This window comes from Heloderma suspectum, chromosome 7, assembly GCF_057233095.1.
Source record: "Heloderma suspectum isolate Gila_16-S chromosome 7, 16-S_ref, whole genome shotgun sequence".
Classification (NCBI taxonomy): Eukaryota; Metazoa; Chordata; class Lepidosauria; order Squamata; family Helodermatidae; genus Heloderma; species Heloderma suspectum.
Genome location: NC_139464.1, coordinates 9,444,810 through 9,468,305, shown reverse-complemented (window position 1 = coordinate 9,468,305; position 23,496 = coordinate 9,444,810). Strand labels below are relative to the sequence as shown.

General features: G+C 45.4%; 1 long non-coding RNA gene across 2 annotated transcripts in view; it reads right to left on the bottom strand.

The window, feature by feature from the left end:
- Positions 1 to 8,395: 8,395 nt before the first annotated feature.
- The window catches only part of LOC146339314 (uncharacterized), a 129,929-nt gene continuing 114,828 nt past the window's right edge, over positions 8,396 to 23,496 (bottom strand). For both annotated transcript variants that reach the window (XR_014784224.1, XR_014784223.1), the window contains one exon: positions 8,396 to 9,215. This is a non-coding gene — a long non-coding RNA (uncharacterized LOC146339314). The remainder of the gene's footprint in view (positions 9,216 to 23,496) is intronic.

Genomic DNA, 23,496 nt, shown 5'->3' with positions numbered 1-23,496 from the left:
CGGCTGTGGAATGAGCTTTCTAGTGAGGTTCGCCTGGCACCTACATTGTATTCCTTTCGGCGCCAGGTTAAGACCTTTTTATTTTCCCAGGCATTTTAGCATTTTATCTTTCTAGAATCTTAGCTTTGCTGTTTTAAAACTGTATTTTAAATTCCTGCACTGCTACTAGGTTTTATTGTGGCTGTATTGTTATATTGTGGTTTTAATGTTCTATATATTTTGTATTGTTTTATTGTGTGCTGTTTGGTTTTAATTTTTGTGAACCACCCAGAGAGCTTCACCATCTGCAAATGGTGGCGGCGGCAGCTGGTCGGAAGACCAGCCGCCGCCGCCACCGCCGGAGCCGCCGCCGCCCAGAAGATCCGCCCCAGGTAAGTCTCGTCCCGGGGGGATCCACGGCAGGGGTGGGGGAGTGGCAGGCCGTTCCACCACAGATTTCGGGGGGCCGAATGCACTGGCATTCGGCCTCCCCGAGATCTGTGGCAGAATTCTCTGCCATCCCTATTAACGACATATTTTGCAAAGCTCTGGCGCCCTCTTGTGTCCACAGACTGTAGCTACCCAAAACAACAGCTGCAATTGATGGCACAGGTTTGCTTTTTTGTAATTCTCAAAAGCATCATTGCTAGTTTGTGCAGTTAATTTTGGATGTAGTACATCTGAAACATTCAATGAGCTGCAAGAGGTGATGGAGACCCTTGGTGTGCAGACGACCCTTGGGTTCGATTCCCAGAATCCCCACAGAGAGCTAGAAAAACTCCTGGCTGAAACCTTGGAAAACTGCTGCTAGTGAGTGCAGACCAAGGATGGCTCTCCAGACTTCAGCTCCTGTCATCCCTCACCATTGGCTATGTGGGCTAGAGCTGATGGGAGTTGTGGCCCAACAACAGCTGAAGAGACGCACGTTCCCCAAACCTGGTGTAGACAATGCTGAATTAGATGGACAGAGGGTCTGATGTGGGATCGGACAGCTTCCAGTGTTCCTCAGGAGGGAGCAGGGTGGCATCCTCCAATCCTATCTTGGTCACAGTGGCATAAAGGAGTTGGAGAGGTAGTGGAAACAGGGCTCACAGCAGTAGAGGCTGGTTGCTCTGATGTCACTGGGGCAGTGAATCTGCTCTGCACCTTGGAGTGCAGAACAGATTCACTTTGCTCTGCACCTTGGATAGCTCCTTTAGAGTTCCGACTGAAGCCCGGAGCAGATTCACCACCCCGCTGACATCGGAGCCCCCAGCCTCCACTGGCTTACAGAGATACAGGGATGCTGAAATCATCAGAATTCTCTGTTCCCTCTGAGGTTAGCTGCAATTAGGTGTGGGAGAATTTCCCAGTATACTGTTCCCTGTTGTCATGCAAAGTATTTGCGGGTGGCTCAGTCTAGAATGAAGATCTGCTAGATTTACAAATGATCTGCTCTTGGTGGAGATGAAAACTACTGGAGCTTGTTTGTTGCTATGGATCAACACAGCTCCCTGAAATTTTGGACTGTCCTTGGGGTCGTGGTTATAGGGAATGTCACGGTGAGTGCCTGCAGTCCAGAATTTACCACTACATCACCGGGGGGAGGCAGAACTGGAATGAAATGTGGGTTTCCTGTGCACAGGGAGTGGGGTTTGGATCTCTGGGACTGGGCGGGTGTGGCAGCATGTTGCCACTCACTCCTGCCTTCTAGTTTTGAGTGCAGACTAATGCCTGCTGTTGACCCAGGTAGCCTTACCTACAACAGCCTTGCCCCCATGTTATATGTACTATGCTAGTATACATAGAACATTTTATATGAATAGACTGCAGCTACAGGGAGGCACTCAAACAGTTTTGTATTTAAGCACTCACCTTTGTATTTAAGCATTTGCCACAGGGAACAAAAGAACTTTATGCAAGCAAGAAAAAATGCTTGGTGTGGGCTACTGATTTTAGGACAACACTGAGTTCCAGACAACATGCTGGGGCCAAATAGCATCTTCCATAATTTTGCCTACTCCTTTTCCAAAGTCAACTATTTCAGGGCCACACAGGTCTCTCTATGCCCAGGGTGGGCAACTTGTGGCCTCCCTGTTGTGGTGCACAACTCCCATCATCCCTCACCATTGGTTCTGCTGGCTAGGGCTGGTGGGAGTTGTAGGCCACAACATCTGGAGGGTCACAACTTGCCTACCCCCTGCTCTACGCTTCGCTTTACATAGGGGAAGTGAGCAGGTTGTGGTTGAAACCTACACCGGATCTGGTTCACACAGCAGCACAAGCTCATTTCTGTATGACAATGCCTGATTTAGGCCATTTTTGCATCTCAGATGCAAACTACACGGAGGGCTGTGGTGCATGTTTTTTTTGTTTTTTTTAAACACCCTGCTAGTGTGCATTCAGATGCACCTGATTTAGCAAGGCCAGATCCCTCCAGATGCTTTGGCCTACAATTTCCATCATCCCTCACCATTGACTATGCTGCCTAGGACTGATGGGAGTTATAGGGCAAAACATCTGGAGGGACCGAGTTGACCATTCCTGCTCTAAGGACAGAGACTCTGGATGTGGTATGAAATATGATCACCAGAGGGCAGCATACCCTCAAAGGATTTAGTCCTTTGCCTCTGGGAAGCAACCATGATCATGACAGAAGACATTGCTTTGTGTGCATGTCCCACCCCTGGTAGCGCCAGCTGAAGGGCCAGGTAACGGGTGACAGGAAAGACCCTGTAGAGCCACCACAAGCAGAGACCATAACGGGCCACCCCAGATGGAGAAAGTCTGACCTGGTATGAGCCGGCTTCCCAGGGCTCTTGTTTTTAACCTGTGCAAGCCATCCATAATCAGGCATGATGCCCATTTTTAAATGCAGTCTTCAGCCTAATATGCAATGATTCCAACCCAATAGCTCAAGAAGACAGGCATTGCTGCTTTTTAATAGCAGACTCCAGAAAAGAAAGACTAAGGGTGCAATTTTATGCACCTTTTGACAGAAAAAAGGGCCTACAACTCCCAGCATGACCCAGCCAGCCATGCTGGGAGTTGTAGGCCTTTTGTATGCCTTAGGGTACAATCCTATGCATGTTAATCAGGCAACCTGGTGTCCTTGAGATGCTTTGGACAACAGTTCCCATCAGCCACAGACAGCATAACCAATGGTCAGGTGATGGGCATTGTCACCCAAAGATCTGGAGGGCACCAGCTAGCCCTGGACTGAATCCTTTGAGATTGTCCTACCCTGTGGAGTTTGGTGTTTCCTAAAACAGCCATAGCTCCTATTCTTAAAGATGAATGTAGCATACCGCATGTCATTCCTATGGGAATAAACTGTAGTTTTGCACAATTGAACTTTTCTGGACAGGGGACATAACTCAGCGATACAATAGCGCTGGGTTGTTAGGACAGTTTGCATCTTGCTACGGTAACAGCAATGGCAAAGGAGGAGTCACCGTTGTATATGCAGATTCTTGCAAGGAACGAAGCCAGCACAAAATATTTGAAAATCCTTTTTCAGAGCCCAGAAAGGAGGCAGGAGAGATTCTTCCAGCAGTGGGCATTCCACACCGTCCCTCTCTCTTCGAGAGCACAAGGAGAATGTGTCTCTTTCCTTTTTCGGTCAGTTTACTTTTATGAGAAATGTCTCTTTCTACATACATGTAACTCTCAGAAGAAAAAATAACTGGAGGTACAATTATACTGCTGTCGATTTGCGAAGTGCATCATACTCTTTATTGCATTTGCTGTCACAACAGCCCTGTGAGGCAGGCTGCTTCTATTCCCACTTTATAGATGAATAATGATGTGGCCTAGTTCCAGCCCCCCCCCCCCCGCCCCCGTCTCAACCAAGTCTATTGCAGATCTGGGTGCTGCAAGTTCCAGCTTTAACCACTGGAACACACACTCTCTAACAATGTTCCAACTTTGAGTCTGCTTACATGGTGATATTCCCCAATCACTATAACCGATTTCAAATGGTGCTAGAAAGAGGAATAGACTCTGAACACCAGAAGAAATCAGTCATCTTCTAAAGGGGCTACAGGGATCTGCAGAGGCAGACAATGATAATGCAATATACATTGCAAATCTCAAACGTATCGGAATTTTTTTTAAAAACACACACACAAATTAAGAAATGGGAGTTTAATTAGACTAATACAATGGAATCTTTGTTCTCTCAGTGTCTGAAATGAAAAGTAGACTTAGTGGTAAAATTAAACACTTGTACGGCTCAATATGCTGCTGCATGCAACTGACAAAGCTGAGGCATGAGTGCTTTACATTTGCCAATTCAACTCGCTTTGAATTGCTGCAGCATGTTCTGTTTTATCTGTGGGGGCAGCCATTCTGAAAAGTAATTCTCTTTGGCTTATTGAATCAGCTCATTACACCTTTCTAACAATCAGCTTTTGACTGTGCTTTTGCTAGCAAGCTGACAATGAGATTCTTACCAATCTGCACAATAGCAGACGTATTTTTTGCAGATCAAAATATTTGTCTATAACTATAGTCCAAAGGAGGGGCATTAAGGTTTTTCAGATCTCCCTCTCTGAGGGTGGAGGGAGAGGTCTACCCTCAGATATCCCTCCTTACCCCAACCCCCTGCAGAAACCTCCACAGACCTTACCACTCTTAACATTGGAAAGGGGGGAAAGGAGGCATACCGGGATGGGCCCATTGGCATGCTGGGAGACGGAGGATCCAGAGTTCTCCTGGACCCCAGATCCACTTCCAAACTAGCTGCTGATCTACGCCAGCCCTGCAGTTGGCATTTTGCTGGGTGGAATTCATAAAATACAGAAATGCAGAATGGCCCGGGGGAAAGGGGAGGGAAGCAGAAATGCTGTTCCTCCTTCCCTTCTCCTCTGCTGAACTTGCACCAATGGTCTCCATGACAAATAGTGGGCTTGCTCTGTAATTTCCCTAAGGTGGCAGGTATATTTTGCATAGTAAGGTGAGTATACATTACAGAGAAAATGCTCATGCCCAGATGAGTCCATTCTAAATGGTATCCTCTTCGTGTGTCCGACACCCCACTCATCCTCCACCAAGAAATCCAAGCTCTGCCACAACGAGAGCGGGCACGCCGCTGTATAAAAGACAGCCTGGCAGAAACTTGAAACGATTCAACCTCCCTCCCACAGCCAGTTCCTCGGAGGAGATTCATTTGAACGGTTATGCTACGTAAATTGTGTTTTTGGTCTCCTTTCAACTTTGCTACTGAAGCTATATGTGAAATGCTGGCCATAAATCCTTTTTAATGTGGTTGTCGCAAAAGCATTTCTCAGAAGCCTTAAATCTCCTTTGCCTTGAAGCTGAAGTTGTTTCCTGTGTTGGTGAAAGGGTAGCCATTCTTCCCCCAAGAACACTGATTTCAAATGGTGCTAGACAGTGTGTACTTAAATCTAAACCACCATATGAAACCAGCTTCCTGAGGGAGCTCCAGGCAGACTTCCTTCTTCTGCAGAAGAGTCCACGGCTTGACCTAGAAACAGAGATGTTAACACATGTTCTTTCTTTTTATTGTTATGATTCTTTTGCTTCGTATGACCGCGTTGGCATTCAAGAATGGGGAAGTGAGACGCTCCAAGTGAAAGAATCTCCCTTCTCCTCCTGTGGCACCACTGAGAAAGGAGAAAGGCAGAAGACAGTGACCCGGCTTGTCCGGACCAATGCAAAAGCCACACGTGGAGCAGAAATGCCGCTCCTAGGCAGCTGCAGTAACAGCCACGTCACCTGCCCATCATTCTTCACACCATTCTCTTGTGTGTTTAACAAATGGTGTGAATGGAGAAAGCTGAAGAACAATGAGGGCTGAGCAGGGAGGGAGTAGCAGCACCAATGGGAGGGTGAAGCTGAGTTAAGAACAGAGATGACATACTGGGTCAGAAATAGCCTGTCTGGTTCATTGGCCGTGACCAGCAGGGTTCCCCAGGGAGGTTTGCAAGCATAGCATCATGGTAATATAGTGTCCTATTCTTATATTTGTTAGCATCTACTAGAATGCTACAGAAGGCCTGGCATGCCTGGCCTTCTGTCCATGGGGTCACGAAGAGTCGGACGCGACTTAACGACTGAACAACAATACTAGAATCATATAGTTGGAAGGGAGCTCAAAGGCCATCTAGTCCAAGTCCCTGCTGATCCAGCAGTCAGTAACATCTCATCTTCGCAGCCTCTCTGTTCATTTACATGCACATTTGTTGATGCTACCAATGTGCCTCTCCACTACATATGTCCAAGAACGATCAACTCTTTCTGTTCCATCTACGTGGCTCTTGTAGACAAACTCCTCCAGAGTGTCAGAGCTATGGCAGTGGCCTGTTGGAAACCGGTAAAGAGCACAGCAGGTAAGTCGGATCTTCAAAGCTTAGCATGCATTATCAGTCACTGACCTCCAACTTTGCGCTTGGATGCTTGGGGAAGAGCCACCTTCTCGACCAAGGCCAAAAAACCTGAAGCATCAAGGTGATCCAGATTCAACATCATCTGAGTGTGTGTGTGTGTGTGTGTGCTGCTTCACAAGTGCCTCTATGGGACTACGCCTCAGGCGCTGCCTCGTTGTGTTCGTTTCATTCTGAAAAGCTCTGTTCCTTTCTTCCCCTCTTATCTCACAACCTGTACAGAGTAAGAAGAATTCAAGGTCTGCGCTCTTCTCCCTTCCCGACAGAAGAAATTCCTGTGGTTGTGCATTCTAAACAAGAAGCAATCCATCACTGCACTCTGGCTAACGCAAACGTGCATTCTGAAAGCGTGACTCCGACATTAATCACAAAGGACTTGGAGCTGCCGCCTCTTTGAGGGGTTTTGTTGAAGGGGCAGTGTTTCTGCATGAAACATTCCAAAAATATGAACCCAGTTCCTTTCCTTCCCCTATGTTCCCCCTGCTGATGTATGTGCAAATGTGGCTTGCAAATTATAGGGTGATTTCTTCTTTCATAATCTCATATGTGGGTCGGGATGAAGCTGCTGCCATAAAAGCAGACGATTATTCTGATGTACAACTGATGTACAACTCAATTTAGCCTTTAAAGAAATACGTGCAACCTTCCTCCATTCTACCTTGCAGCTCTCACTTCCCGTTATATTGCTGTTGGCAACCTTTGCTCCTCCAGCACCATGGTCTCACCTGTCCACAGGCTTCCTGCTCTCTAACACAGCTCTGCCCCTTATCCTTTGCCTCTCCCTTTGCCAGTATTCCAAGCGTGGAATTAATCACAGAATCATAGAGCTAGAGGGGTCTCATAGGTAGTCTAGTCCAAACTCCAGCACAATGCAGCATGTCCAGAGCTAGAGCCAGACGGCTGTACAGCAGGGATAGGCAACCTTATTGGGTGTGGGCACATTTGGCAATTTGAGAAACTGTCTTGGGTACCACCACAAAATGGCTGCTATATGAGGCATGGCTTGTCCCATAGGTAAAGTAACCTGCCCAAAATATAGGGGCCCATTTTTCTTTCCTCCCCTCCCCCTTCTTTTTCTTGGTGGTTGGGCATGCAGCAGAGGGAAGCATCAGCCTGTAACTGCCCAAACCTCTTCATTTCCTAAGAATGTCTCTGAGCCCCATGTGAGGCCAGAGGCACTGATGGGAAATGAAGATGGTAGCAGCCAAAGGCCCTCACCTTGCTTTGGAACAATCCTATCTGCCGGTAAGAAAAGTTGTTAATCTTGTTAAAAAAAAACAAAAAACTGAAAGAGGGCACCTTGGTGGGTGCCAAGGAACGTGTCCAGGGGCACATCGATGCCCACAGGCCTCAAGTTGCCTCCCCCATTGTACAGCCTCTGCTTGAAGAGCTCCAGTGAGGAGCTCAGAGAGCACACCACCTCTCTAGATAATTGATCCCATTGCTGAATTGCTCTTAACATCAAGAAGGTTCTCCTGATGTTAGACCAAGCTCCTGTAACTTAAGCCCATTAGATCAAGTCCTGCGCCCTGGGGAAGGAGAGGTGTTCCCTCCCTAAACTTTTATGCAACTTCTCTCTTTTCCTTCTAGTCCATCCTCAAACCCAACTTTTCCATGAGGCCTTTGGCTTAACACCTTAATCCTAATACTCAATACCAAACATAGATACATGTGACTGCACTGGCTTGTATTAATCTCTTCCTAACCTGGTCTCTCTATCCTCTGATTTCTCATAGTATTCTTTCTGTTGATGTCCTCACTGCTTATTCTAGGTTGGAAGTTCCATGGGACTCTGAGGCATATTCTCTGTTGACACTGGGCCTGGACAGCTTGGAGAGAGAGAGAGGGAGAGAGAAAGAGAGAGAGAGAGAAAGAGAGAGGGGGGGGAGCGCTGCCTCCTACCTGGCTGAACTCCACATCAGGAATGAACCAAGATGGAAGCAATGGTTCTCAGGTAGTGATCCCCTGAATGGGTTTGGGCATAGGGATGTGCAAACTGTGTAAAATCCATTCCACCTGTGTTTCGTGGATTGTCAGGCACCTTTTATTCCATCATCCGTTCACAGATGGATACGAATTATTTTCTGTTCTTATGCAGAAAAATATGCAAATAATTACATAAGAAGTTTCGTAAGAATTTAAATAATTTGCCTTAGTACATAACATTTAGCGTATCGGCTTCCATTCCATTCAACTTCTCCTTAGCAGAAACTTGCGTATTTTCCTACGAATAAATATGCATAAATTTCGGAAAAGTAAAAAAAATCCGAAAGTCCATGGACTCCGCACAGCCTGAGGGGGTCGCTCTGCAGTGAATTTCACAGGTCAGAGTCTCAGAAATCCGAGCTCATTTTAGTTCATCTCGAATTTCTCTAGCATCCCTATTTGGGTATGCCCAAACTTTGCTGCCCTATGGCGCCATCCATGGAAAGAAAATGCCAGCTCAGGAAAATTGTATACTACCTTGAATCTTGCTTACACAGACAGCACATTATTTCCAAGGCACGTTCTTATTTCATCTACCCTCTCAAGACACCTCTGAGGTAGGTTCCACTTTTATTCCCATTTCACACATTTGAGAACAAAGCTGGGAGGAACCTCCTTGCTGATTCCCAATCATCTGCTGTGTGTCCCGTATTAGTGCTGTAGTCAATGACTTATCCCATCCCGATGCACTAATTCGAGCTCTGTCAGCTAATGAACTATGAACTACAAATGTCTTCCTTTCCAAAATAAAAGCCCACGCTGAAGATCCACAAGAAAAAAGGCATCTCTCCGTCAGTAGCATCTGGCTTGTTTGCAGCATGCTCCGTTTGGCAGAAGGTACCCTCACAAAGTGAACATCTGCACCTGAAATTAAAAAGGGATTATTGTTATTATTCAAATGATGCCAGCAACATTCCAGCCTGCTGCATTCTTTGCTCTCCATCCTCAACTTTTAATTCGGGGGCGGGGGGGGAGGAAAAGGGGAGAGAAAACATCAAAAGAAGAAACCTAACAGGCAGTGCCCTGCCTCGATTTACTAAGGTGAAAGAAAATAGCCTACATGAGTGCCTTTGATGTTGAGAACCTCATAATAGAGGGTGTGATGGATCCTTGGGGAAATCGTAATTTCATCCTCTCTCTCTCTCTCTCTCTCTCTCTCTCTTTGCAGAGCTACACAAAGAGAGACATCAGATGACAAGAAATTCTCAGCTCGGACATTCCTACCACTTGGGGAGTTACGTAAGGAGGCTTCGAACTCCAAATGAAGGGAGAATCTTTGGCTTCTAAAAACAGAACCATCAGTTATCATAATACAGCTTCTGTCATCTTTCTGTCTTTGTCAAGGCTGGCAAGCTTAAGGCAAGCAGTTAGTTCAGGGAAGTGGTCCAGCTGGGAAGCAGGTGGGCATGAAGCCACTCAGCACGTAAGATGAGATAGACACACCAAGACAGTCTCTACCTGAACTGAGAAGTTCATGGGGGCACTGGAGCACAGCAGCACAACCCTCTTCTGATGAATTAGCTTATAGATGATAAGTCTCTTGCATCTAGCTGCAAGCATCCTGGGTTCAAGATTCCCCGGCACTGTATGTCCCCTCCAACAAGTCCTCCTCAAACATCTGATAATTTTATCGTGCCAGAAAAAAATAGATTTTGTGTGCTGAACAATTACAGGGCTGTCAACTGATTAATAAAGAGTTGTTAAGTTGATTAATCATGTGCCTTTTAGCTGAGGGGAGTACATGTAAATGAAACTGCTTATTGCTAAAATCTGAATGCAGGCGTTGTCTTGATATACTGCAGGAAGTATAAGATCACTTACAGTTTAGCAAACAAAAGCGACTATGTGCCACAAGAGGGAATGGAAAAGAAAACAGTAAAGACAAGTAGGACCTGAAACAAAAAGTTGCAGCTCTCCTCCCTCTCTCCACAATCCTAGACAGATCACTCTTTTCCTGCTGCTGCTATCAGCGAGTCATCTGTATCAGGGTCACTAGGATGTGTGTGTATATGTGTGTGCAAGTGTGATGTGCACGTGTGTTTGCACGCAGCTCCTAACCCGAGCCAACAAAGGTTGTGCACCCCGGTGTATAGGATAGATAGGAAAGGTTCCTCCTGTGCAAGCACCGGGTCATTACTGATGCTGTTTACGCTGGCGTTTTCATGGCAGACTATAGTGGGGTGGTTTGCCATTGCTTTCCCCAGTCGTGACTACCTTTCCCCCAGCAAGCTGGGTACTCATTTTACCGACCTCGGAAGGATGGAGGGTTGAGTCGACCTGAGCCAGCTACCCAAGACCCGGCTGCCTCTGGGATCGAATTCAGGTGGTGGGGAGAGTTTCGGTTGCAATACTGCCGCCTACCACTCTGCGCCACATGATAACCTGTCTTCTAACAGTAGCATACTGGAGACAAAATAACTTCCAGAAAACATGCTAGTATGCTCTTAGCATGCAGGCTTACTGATCAACATTTTTCTTCACCAATTAAAATTAACCAACGGCTTTGACTAATCTTTCAGTTCAGGGTGGGGAGGGAAGTAAACTAAAGTGATTGCTCAAACTGTTTAAAGCTTGTAGCCCTACATGCAATACGCTTTAAACCAGTCTTCCCCCAACGGGGGCCCCTCCAGTCGTTTTGGACTACGACTCCCACTGACCCCAGCCAGTGGCCATGGATGGTGGGGGTTGTAGTCCAAAGCATTTGGTGGACCCCACATTGGGGAAGCCTGCTGTAAACAATTAATCACAGCACACAACAGCTCTCTTTACAACTTGGTAAGTTAATGACACAAGAATTGCCTGGCTGGATCAGACCAAGGCTCTCTCTAGACCAGCATGCTGGTTCCAAATCAGTTGCTTTGCCCATTCTTTCTTGTGCCATCTTCCTGTGCTCTTGTCACTATCCTTTTCCAAGCTTCCCCAACAAAAGGAAAGGGGGATCTCTTTGGTATCCCCCCCTCAAGACAAGACCCCGGGGCTTGGCTTACTATGAGAACCTCAGGAAGATTACTGCTTTTGCAGCATCCCCCCTGTAAAAATCTATAAAATCCTTGAGGGACTGAAAGATGGAATGATGCAAAGCATGCCTCAGGCCATTTCACAGAAACCAATCCAAGTTCTCCTTGTACATACCGTACACAGCTATTAACTTCTTCTGGAATTTCTGGTTGATTTCCGTCATCTAATTTAATAAACCAGAGACATATTCTCTCCTCCCCGCTGTCCCTTTCCGGGAACCTCCTTAGAGAGAGAACACATGAAATCCTGCAAAAGATTTATCTGGCATGAAATACAGGTGTTTTGTATTTGCAGCTCAGAGAAATCCCCCGATGTTTTTCCACCAAGTGTTTCTGTGGAAAGCTTTCTTTCTTTCATTTATAAATAGCCTTTTCTTTTCAGTTCAAAAGCAAGACACTGGATATGTAAACAGAGAAGGAGATTTTATGAATGTTTGGTGGAATTGTAAAGATACAGAATGACACCGGTGGGATAGTTGTCAGAAAATCAGTTATGGAATTCCAACTACTCTGCTTGTAATTCTATTAGGGCAGCCTTCCGCAACCTGATGCCCTCCAGATGTGTTGGACTGCAACACCCATCAGCCCCAGCCAGCATGGCCACTGGTCAGGAATGCTGGGAGTTGTAGTAAAAAATCTGGAGGGGGCCAGGTTGGACACGGCTGGTCTAGACTATTTCCCTGCTTTATCCATAACTTAGAATAGAGCAATTTTTCAGCTCACCCTCATCCATTGGCAGTACAGCTTCCAGCCGTCCTGCTCTCAATTCAGCTCCTTTTGTCCCTGGAGTCTGGGCTTCTACACCACTCTCCATCTTGGCTTCTGATTTTTAGCTTTCTCCTCACCTGCTCATCAGCTTCACTTGTATACAATATTCTACCACCACCCCATGCCCAGTCTCTTAGCCAATCATAAGGACATTAGAGTAGCAGTAACTTTCAGGTTCCCATCATAAGTAGGTTTCTTCCTCCCCCTCAGTTTCTTGTGCTGGCCTTTTGAACCATTTAGCAAGAATAGCCTCTACACAGACAAAATGGCGGAATAGTTCCATGCCTTCATAGTGGGCTTCTCTAGGGAAGGTCATTCCAAGTCAGTGGTCACAACATGGAAAATGGGCTGTAGACAGGGCAATAGTATGCTTGTTTTATCAGGGAGTTGAAGGTGGTAGGTGGTACGAAACTGGCATTATGACTCATGATGTACACGCTAGATTTTGCAAGGATTCTTTTCATGGGTTGAGATTAAAAAAACCTGCAAAACCACAGACAATAGCGGGGCAAAACAAATGAGCATGAACACCACTGGTAATGACATCTCTGTCATATCACTTCTAGCCCTCTCTCTCTCTCTCTCTCTCTCTCTCTCAAAACAAAAAAAATAATTTTCTGATCCCAGCAGTGAGAAAGTGAGCTTTCTCTAATAGCTGGAATGCAGACCAGTACCTTCCTGGAACAGCTCATCCATCAAGAAGCTCATATGGGAGGAGGGCATGCTGTTCACCCCCCACCCCCACCCGGATGCTATCTACTGGTGAAGTACACGAGTACCGAGAAGGGAAAGGGATTCTTTGCTTCACGCATTTGATACCCTGCTCTCCAGCAGAGAAAGTTCCCAGAGCAGTTTATAAGGAAGTAAACACAAAAAACCAATGCAAAACAGCACACAGTGGCATGTAAGTGGACTTTCCTGGTTGTGGCATCCACCCTCTGAAATGCTCTGCCATGTGTGGTCTGAGAGGCAGAAACTGTGGAGAGCTTTGGATGCCTATTGAAGATTTGTCTACGTACTCAGGCATTTCTTGATTTCTATTTATACTGCTCTGTTTTACTGTTCATCTAATGTCTTTAACACATTCATTATTTTTACATTGGTTTTATGTTGTATTTTATGTAAACCGCTATCACGCAGTATACAAGTGGTTTAAATAATAAATAAATAAAACCTTAGGTAGAACATTTCAGTTTTAGAACCAAGAGATCTAAAAAAACCCACCATGGGCTAATAATAATAATGATAAGTCTTCAACAGGTGCCCCAAAGGAAACAGACTTGGCATCAGCGAGCCTCCCTGGGGATGGGATTCTAGTAGGGATAAACAGACTGTGTAAAATTAGCTCTGTCTGTGTTCATGGATTGTGAAGCACCTTTTGTTCCTTCATCTGTTCAAACCGATTCGAATTTTTCTTTTTTGTTATGCGGAAAAATACACAAATAATTCTGTAAGAGGGTTCGCAACTATTTACATAATTTACTTTAGTACATAACATTTAGCATATTGTCCCTCATTCCATTTAACTTTTCCCTGCATATATTTGCCAGTCTCAGCAGAAACTTGCGTATTTTCCTACAAATAAATATGCATAAATTTCGGGAAAGTAATTAAAAAAAAATCTGAAAGCCCAGGGACTCTGCATGGCCTGAGGGGGTTGGTCTGCATTGGTTTTGCAGATGAGATTCTTAGAAATCCAAGTTCATTTTAGTTGGTCTCAAATTTCTCCAGCATCCCTAGATTCTAGAGATGGGTCACCACAAATGAGAAGGCCGTATTCCCTGTCACCACCCTCCTCGCTTCTGACAACAGGAGAATAGGGGAAGGGCCTCTGAGAACCATGTTAATAGTTGGGCTGGTTCATGTGGGAAAAGGTGATTCTGAAACATTGCATGGGGCGTACACAATTCTGATCGACAGATGAGAGTGGAATTATAAGGGTTTGGATGCAGTTGAAGGCCCTTCCCACAATTATCTGGGTGCACTGTGGCTGAGGGGGGGGAGGGGAGAGTAAGCCTGCACATGGTGTCCCCCTCCAACCTGCATGGACAAAAATACAGGGTATCTGCTAGGATGTTCTCCTGTGCAAGCCCCATTGACATGTATGGGAGCTGCTGCAAAACGCTCATCAGCCTTTGGTCGCATTCTCACTCTACATGTCTGGATGCATTTTAACGGGTTAGTTTACATTTTCAGAGGAAACCTCCTCCTTTCCCTGCCATTATACATGTCTGGCAGAGTTCTGTAAATGCAGCATGACAGAGCATGAATAATCATTTAAAAATACTACAAAATTATGGAAACAAAACAAATTGCTCATCAGAAGACCGCCCCATCCCAGCATCTTTGCTTTTCTGTTTTCAGATCACATTTCTCGCCCTCTAGCACAGGCAAATATCCGAGCAATCTGAATGATGTGACTGTAGTCGGTCAAACAGGAACAACATGTCCTTAGCTTAGAACGTGGCTCAATTCTTGGGGAATTTATTCTGCACTCATTGGCTGGCATTCCAAGTGTCTGCTAGAACTGAGAGTCTCCCCATTCCCTTCTAAATCCAAAAGGCAGATCATCTTGAGGAAAGCACTCAGGCTGCAAAGTTCAAGGTGTGGATGAAAGGTGGAGCTCAGATGTTCCCCCAATGCATACCAAACATATGATAGCGGTAGGGAGGTGGGGATGCACCAGATGGCCATGCTTCCCGCCCCCGCCCCCCGGCCAGGGGCCATGCATTTGGCATTAGTGCCACAGGGCTGTATGTGTTTATAGTTAGACCCTTCCACATTAGCACTGTATGTGCATTCTCCAGAAGTGGGAGGCTAGCGGATGAGTCTGCTTCATGGCATAACTAGTGGGCCTACTCCTTCCATGCGTTTGGTGAAAGGATGAAGGGGGTGCCTTATGAACACCCCTGAAGTGCTGGGCTTAAACTAGGAAGAGATGGATCCAAACCCCTGCTCAGTCAACAAGGTGTGGCTTGGGCAAGACATGCAACCTATGTATGGTACAAAGCTGTATCAGTGTTAGGTCAATTTAACTGTTTATGAGTTCCTCCCACCATCTCCACCAAAAAACCCTGGGAGCTGTTATTTGGTGAAGAGCTGAGGATTCCCTGTTAGAGAAATTCCTAGCCTTCTTCTCCAGCCTAATACAATTTATTTATTTATTTTGCATTTTACTTTCCTGCCCATCAGACCTGAAAAATGACTTCCAACACAAAAATCTCAGAAGAGCCAATATAGTTTTAAAAAACTAAGACAAATGCTGAACAAATGTGCATGTATGCTAGAAGTTGTAATCATACACAGAGAGAGAGAGAGTGAGAGAGAGAGAGAGAGAGAGAGAGAGAGAGAGAGAGAAAGAAACAAAACCCTGATCTACAACAGCAAAGCAACAACAGAAACATACTCCCACAAGACCTGATGAATAAAATGGGATAGCCCCATGTACTTTCTTGGAGCAAAAGCAGGATAGTTAGTATCCGGGTTCTCCACCAGAAATTAGATTTTATTTTGAACTGTAGAACAGTCAAGGTAACTACATCCTAATCCCTACTGCTTTTCTTCTTCTTCTTAAAGCTCTATAATTGCTGGAAGGTGGGAGTAAAATTACAGTAAATCACTCCATGATTACTCTGTATCTTCATGGACAGCTTTCCCTGAAACATCAATCCCGCAAGAGGCTGGACCTTGGGGCATGGGAATCGGCTGGACTGAAACAGACTGGCACTCTTTATTGTCTTACCACACCTGTAGTCTGAGAAAACTGGTGTTGTTTGCTAAGGCAGGTATGAAAGGCAAACAGGTACTGCCCAGCACAGGCTGTTCTTCAGTGCTGTCAGTAGGCATTACTGCCACAAAAGGAAACATTGCTCAAGGGATCCATTCCTCCTGCCACAAACTTCTTGGGTGCTAGGCTGCAGTTTTACACAGGGTGCAAAATATTCCAGCAACAAGAGTGCAAAACATATGTTGAGCCTCACTAGTTGTACAGGATGCGTGTTGCAGCTTGCCTTTAAAAGAGTGAGATACCTGGGAAAAGACTGGGCCCCTGCTTCCGTCTATATAAAGGGGACAAATGATAGGGTCTGGTGAATGGTCTGAGAGCATCTGATGCTGCAGCATTGCTAATGTTCCCTTGGGTAGCTGGAGGAGGCCACTGGACGCCCACATAAGAACTGGATATGGAAGTATAACAAACAAACATAAACATTTGGCTACCAGTATAACTGCTCAATGTGTAGGAACAGTGAGCTAGTTGTAGATACAGAGGAACAACTGCAGGGGATCTGAAAGGCAGAGGAGTGAAAGAGGCAGGGGAAAGCCCACACTGTCTGTCTGCCTTAAATAGCACCTCTGGAGTATGCACATGAAGAGAGAATGTATGGGTGTGGAACAAACAGCACAGAACTCTCCTGTTCAACCCCTCCAGGAGTGCATAACACTCATTTCCTTTGTTCAGACCGTGATTATGTAAGGAAGCCTGCAGCAGGTGTATTACACTGTGGTCCTGCAACCAAATAGGGATGATTTACACCTAGCAATCCACATCACCAGAAGTCTGAATTCTTCCTGGCAGCATGCAGCAGAAAACAACAAGCTAGCTTCAAGTCCGGCAGTACAATCTGGCAACTAACGATGAGAAGGCCCATTAAAAATCATCTGAGCTCGCTGAACCCCACAGGTTTCTCCGTGATGAGGCGAGCAAACAAAAGCGGCTCCGTTACCCCACTTCTTCCTGCTAAAAGCAAGTGCTGGCACATTGCTTCTGTCCAGCTTTGCTTTGTAGGGCTTTGATGCTGAATTAAACCCACAGACCTTTATAGATGTACGAAAGCGCTTCCGATCAATGGCAGCAAAGATTTGACAGCAGAGGCGTTGGGACCCGTCATTATTTCTAAGAGGCGCATAATTAGCATCATAGTTTTGAAAGGCTTGGGAGTCGTGCGCTGTGATGTTCTTGAGAGAGAACATGGACAGGGTTTTGCTAATTGGACTGACTGTGTAACTGGTGCCAGCAGCATTCAGCCGCGGCAGGGCACAGTTGGTAGACATGCTAGCCCACACCTCCCGTAAAGATGCAGGTCTCTCTAGAACAGGACTGTGTACATCACAGAAGCACGGAAAGCCATAGAATATGGCATTGGTCATTATATATATATATATATATATATATATATATATATATATCAGCTTCTTTTTCTTTGCTTTTTAAAAGTTTCTAGTCCTTAAGCTGTGCAATGAAGTCTTAGTGAAATCTCAGGAGCCAGCAGAGTTAACAAATAAGCTTTCCAGTAGCTTCAGCACCTTCTACAGGCCCCTGTCTCATCTCATGATTAGCAAAAACAGATTAAATGTTTCAAATAATACAAATGTAGAATTGTAAAAATACACAATTATGCAAAAGAGAAAATCTTGGAAAAATTGCATGATATATTTTAAAACACAGAATACACAGCCCTCCCTTAGGAGTTACCAGAGGAGGCTGAAGCTTCTTGATCCCCTCTTGGAATACATCTTGGGCAACTGGAAGGCAGAAAACACTTTAAAAGTTCTGGACAATGCTCACTGAAGCTGCATTCAGAACAAAAGCAATGACTGATTTGGCTTACAGCAGATCTGCATGTGTAGGAGAATTGCAAGGTGCAGTTTTTCCTGGACTGCATTATGCAGAATTTAGGTGAGGGCCTGCATTTTGCATTCCTCCCCACCTCACCCCAAGAACACCTGTGCATGAAAGCCAACACAACAGTGAGATGAATGATCTGGAATCCTTCTTCCTGACATGCTAATGTAGGATTTTAATTTTTGTTTTGTTTTGGTGGGGAAATCACGCAAACATGTGATCCTGCACCTGCAGTCTGAAAGGTAAAGTCCAAGGAAAACATGTGATCCTGCTGTATGTATAGCTTGGTTCTCTGTTCAAGAGGGCATGCTCTACTTTATATGGTCTATATCTACATCCCTTCTCTCTTTTATTCCGTTTACATCATTAGTGCAAAAAGCACTCCCCAAAACCTTGTCCAGCAACCCCCAGACCCGCAACACCAGATGCCAGGGGTGAAAGTGGGGTGGGACCCCATTCTAGGAACAGGCTTTATAGTTCCTGCTATTCCTAGAGCATCCAAGGAGGTAGTGCTTGAAGGTTCCTGCCAGCTTCCTAGGATGCTTTGGGGAAATGCAAGGAATGAGGCTTCTACATCAGGAACCATAGAGCCCATTCCTATAGTGTTTTTGTCCTTTCTCATTTTGGTGACGGAGTTGGGGTTGCTGTGACATGGAACAGATGCTGTTGCTGCAAGAGCTGTTGCTGCAGATGAAAATTCAGAAACAGTAGTGGGGAAAACTGTGATTGGGTGAGCTGTGGGCTGCTCACTCTCCTGCCCAGATGCTAACTGTTGATGAGCAACTTCAAGGCCCTTGCATGCTCTTCCTCCTTATGATCCTTTGACTTTAAACCAGAACTTGGATTAGGCAGCCCATCATACAGAGGACATCTTCAAAACAGAGGACTGTCCTCTGACAGCCATTCAAATAGAGGACTATCCTCTGTAAAGGACATTTGGCCTCCCTAGCTAGTGGTGCATTCATGAGTATGTATGTGTGTTAGGGATGTCAGACGAATTTGTCTGTGGGGTGAAGATCACCGAACTTTAGTCAGCTTGGCCCCCTGGACTTTGGCTTGCTTCCCCGCAAGTTGGCCTGACTCAATCTGCATTGAGTCAGGCCAAATCACGGATTTCCGTTAAAAAAAAAAATCTAGTCGTAATTTGCACAAATTTCAGCCATAATTCGCACAAATTATGGATGAAATCTGTGTAATTTGCACAAATTGTTTCGGGGGACACACCCTGAAAAAGTTCCCAGATTTCAGGAACAAACCTGTAGCTCAGCTTGCAAATACAAGCTGAATCAGGGATACCATGAGAACCCTTCAGGCCTGAAAAGGGCCAGATTTCCTAGCGATGGACATCACTAATATGCACACACATGTGTGGTTCATGACATCCCTGCAGACGCCTGATCTGGCTCTCAGGGGCAAAAATGATGTGCACCCCTGATGATCGGACAATCATCAGATCATACCTGGACACTGTTTGATATATTTTATTTTTACTTCTGGAGAGAGAGTGGGGAGCTGGTGCAGCATAGCAGCTAAGAGAGTTTCTAGTTCAAATCTTGACTCTGCCATGAACTCAAGAGGTGGCCTTGAGCAAGCTAATCTCTCTCAGCTGCAGTCCCTTTCCATTTGCAAAATGGTGGAGTAATACTGATGTAACCTTACAGGGCTGTTGTTAAGATAATGTATGGGAAGTGTCATGAACATGTGAAAGTGCTGCACACATGTTATGTGCTATTATTTAGATAATTCTGCCTCTGATGATGAAATGTCTTGGACCAGTGCTGTCCTATGTGAAACCCCCCCCCCCCCAACCCTTGAACCTGGGAATGCTTCTTGCGCAGACAGAAAGTTTGTTCAGGCAACCAACAAGAAAAAAATTCAGAATGGAAGAGCTGGAATTTGTCCTTGATGAAAATGAACACATTGTTCAAATTAACTTAGGCAGCATGCCCTTGCGCTTGGCTTCCTGGTCTGGAAACCCTTCCAGACCCAAGGGAAGTAGCAGATGGGGAACAAACTGGAGCGGGCAACTGAGACAGAGAGTGGGCCACCACACCCTCAGTAATTAGCTACAAATCTGTATAAAGAACATGGTGTCCCTGATTGCAATCATCTGAAATTTGGGTTTTACAATTATGCTGAGTAAGTGTGGCGATGCTGCAAGAATCCTGGTTGAGGATCATAGTGTGATGGATTGCCAGCTTGGCGATAAAAGGCTGAGCACGTTGCCAAATGCGGAAAAAATTATATGGCTTCTCAACACACCTTTTTTCTTTTGTGTTCATAAAGGTCACTGAGCAGTAATGGACCAATGAAGCTATGGAAAGGAGCACTGCGCCGTGCTGATAATTATCGAATGTGACATTTGGCTTGGTGTAGATTTGGCGCCTTTTAAACTGGCCCTGGTTCTGTGCCTTTAAGCAGCCAAACTGAGCATGTGACATTTTTCTTGGCACAGAGATTAGAGTGACTGGGGGAGGGGAAAACTTCCCCAGTTTCACTTCTGCATGTCGAGCTTCTGGTAGTGAAGCAAAGCCAGTTCAAAAAAGGCACATACCTTCATTATATGGCTAATGGTTACCTCTGAAAATGATAACTAGAGCCGCCATCAAAATTTCCTCCCAAAGTGAAAGTTTGCACAAAAACACGCGAGGCATTTTGAGGAAAGCAAAATGTTTGCATTTCTTACATGGGTGTCCAGAGATCCCTTAGAGATCACTGAATTTTGCAAATGGCGGAATTTGAGCTACTCTGAAAGTTTCTTCTTGGGCAAGCATCCAACCCATTTTGAAGGAAGCAAAAGAAGTATGGATAATACTAGAATTTCTCAGGAAGGGTTCCATACATCACTAGCAACCATCTTAGAGTGTGTGTGTGCGTGTGTGTGTGTGTATGCATAATCTAAAAAAACTACTAATTCCTATCCTTGTGGCCATGTGTGAATGACGAAATACTGTATATTTAAGAAACCATGATATTTAGCCCCTACCTAATAAATTCGAGGTGGTCTTGCTGCATCTGAAATATGCTCAAGCTGGGACTCTGTAGAACCTCCAGCAAAAAGAAATTCCATAAATGTGGCAGAGCTACTGGACCTCTTTCTACAACATGGCTGCCATATTGGCAGTGATTCCTTTCTCCTCAGCCCCATCCCATCACAAGGCACAAGTTTTGCTCAGGGTCAGTGTAGCATGTGGAAAACAGAGTTCTAGGAAAAGATGAGTGTTGCACAAAGAGGAAGGGGAAGCCAGGAGGCTTAGACAGAAGCTTCCAGGAATTAAGGCTTGAGTCATGAGATAGGCAATATGACTCGGCACCAGAATGCCGGCTGCCCACCGATGACATGTCAAAAATGGGCAACATTCAGGAAGGCGACTGGTCATTCTGGAGGAATGAAGGGTGTCCAGTGGCTGGAGACAGCAGAGAAGGGCAGGGAACAAAGAGAACACTTTTTTAAAAATGTATGAGTTGGAGCCTGATCTGATAAGGAGCTTCATCTACTTTACAGCATAGGGTCTGCTTCATAGCATAGGGTCAAATCCTGAACAAGCTTACTTTGTTTCTGGGCACAATTCAAAGAAATGCAATTGTATGGTTTCGAGTGAATCTAGCAGTCTTCAGTGAGGGTAAATCAACTTTGATTTAAATCACCTACTAACATAAATGTAAAACCTGCATTCGCTGCAGCTCTCGGTTTCTCCTTTGAATCCCCTCCTATATTAACCACATGTGTATATGAATGTATAAAGTGTGAGAGACTCAACTACACTTCTTAGGCCAGGAATTCACATGTGATGGCAGACCAGGCTCCCCGCTATGGAACAGCTGCTTTTGCAGCAAAGCAGCAGCAGCTGTCACTTGCAATCCAGCTACATGAAACGTGCATGAAAATGCATATGCATTTTTGTGCAGGGTTAAAAAAAAAATAGAAGTGATGTAGAAATGGAACAAAACTTTACGGTTGGAGAATCAAGAAACTGTGAAAAACTGAAACTGTCAGATCTGTCCAACCCTAGTTAGAGCTCCATTACATGTATATAGGTAAGCCACTGATGTCCTGTATGGAAAACGCCCTCCACCCACAAGGAGTGTATGACCCACACGTCTTGATAGATTCCTTTATTACGCTCTCCCTTTCCAATGTTGCAGCAAAGTGAGTTCCTCATTAAAGAGGTATTGACATCTCCCTCACCACCCCAATGCCATGTTAAGGCATATGGTCCTTTTTCCTATCAATGGAGGGCGCTCGCTTTCCTCCCTCTAGCTACTGCAGGCAAGACCATTGTCAAAGAAGGATAAAAACCTGCCTCGAAGCACCACATTGTAGCTGGATTACATGGGCGGCTGGCAGGAAAGGACTTCATCTTGCCCACAAGTGGATCTGCATGGTTGTGTTTCTATGTGTGTGGTTGAACCTGGTGTCTCCACCTCTCTACAGATCAACTTGCAGGAAGCGCTAGAGCCCAACGACTGAAGCAACAGGCTGGGGCCCTTCCTCAAAAGCAATTCCCACACTATGCTTTGTGCTTGTGGACTGCACGTGTACCAAGAGCAAGGAACAGGACAAGAAGGTGCAATCTCAAAAAAGCTTTCTTCTTCTTCTTCTCCTTCTTCTTCTTGGTGGGGGAGAATTTGTTTTATAGGTGTCTTATGAATATGACAAATAAGGAGAAGTTTATACTTCCAGCAGGATCCCCTGGCAGAGCTTTTCCTGGGCTGTACCACCTCAGCCTGCAGGGATGTGTGTGTGTGTGTGTGTGGGGGGGGGTGTTGCATGCCCCTCCCCAAATGTTCCTGCTCATAGAAAAATAGCATGTTAGGCTAGGATAGCCCTCTGATCCCTAACATCTAGTTTTTGAATGTGGAATTATCATCATTGTCATCAAATATTTTATTTATTTATCTATTTTATACCCTGCCTTCCCACCAAAAATGGTGCTCGAGGTAGCTGATTTGATCTGAGACCAGGCTATAAAATGGACCCCACTCCCCTGTCCTGGACAAACCTACTCAGCAGCTGAGATCAGCAACATAGCACACAGACATTCATGGGGTAAAGCTCCACACACACCCCTTTGCTAACCTGATGCTGTGAGGCAGCCTTCCCCAATTTGGTGCCCTCCAAATGTTTTGGACTTCAACTCCCATCAGCCCCAGCTAGCATGGTGAACAGTCAGGAATGCTGGTAGTTGTCATCCCAAACATTTGGAGGGTACCAGATTCAGTAGGGTTGCTGTGGGGGGAGTGCCAACTAGTGAATGTCTGCCTATTGTACAGCTATTAAGGGCACAGGGGCCTCTGCTGTTGGCAGCCCCATCTCTCAACCTGTGTAGGCAACCTATAAGGGAAGTTGTGAGCTGCCCACTTCTTTCGCATATATGTAACACTCTACATCACTATGACTCAGCTCATGTTAACAACCCAGTGGATCTTTTTAGATGGAAAGGCAGTATTTGTTTTAACAAACCAGCACTGCGTAAAACTCACTTTAAGAAGGAAGCAGACAAGTGGAGAGGTTTCAGAAAAGGGCAACGAAGATGATCAGGGGACTGGAAACAAAGCCCTATGAGGAGAGACTGAAGGAACTGAGCATGTTTAGCCTTGAGAAGAGAAGACTGAGGGGAGATAGGATAGCGCTCTTCAAGTACTTGAAAGGTTGTCACAGACAGGAAGGCCAGGATCTCTTCTCGATCATCCCAGAGTGCAGGACACGGAATCATGGGCTCAAGTGACAGGAAGC